The 332-nt window shown below is 48.8% G+C and overlaps 1 pseudogene; it reads right to left on the bottom strand.

The window, feature by feature from the left end:
• The window catches only part of LOC108765350 (uncharacterized), a 5,337-nt pseudogene that overhangs the window by 505 nt on the left and 4,500 nt on the right, over positions 1-332 (bottom strand).

Below are 332 nucleotides of genomic sequence, written 5' to 3'. Positions count from 1 at the left end.
CCCCAACGAGCTGGTGGATCGTCTACGATTGCTCGACGCTTCGCACCGAGCGGGCAATAACGCTCATGACAACGAGATGCTGTCTATTATCGAGAAACTTCGCGAAGCCGGTCTTATTATAAATTAAATCGCGTATCGACGAAACGAGTCAGTCGAGTAGCGTCAGCGAGAAACGATACATTTTTTTTCTTGCACCCTGTGTATGTATTACACGTCGAATCATGAAAAAGAGAAAAGTTGGCGCCGACTCGTCGAGGAATTGCACGCTTCTGCGAGAAGAAATTTTCCGCGAAGACGCGTCATAGTCCAGGGATACGACGATCTGTGGCAGG

Source organism: Trachymyrmex cornetzi, unplaced genomic scaffold (assembly GCF_001594075.2).
Source record: "Trachymyrmex cornetzi isolate Tcor2-1 unplaced genomic scaffold, Tcor1.1 scaffold485, whole genome shotgun sequence".
Classification (NCBI taxonomy): Eukaryota; Metazoa; Arthropoda; class Insecta; order Hymenoptera; family Formicidae; genus Trachymyrmex; species Trachymyrmex cornetzi.
Note: the sequence above shows the minus strand (reverse complement) of the source record. Positions and strands in the feature narration are given on the sequence as shown.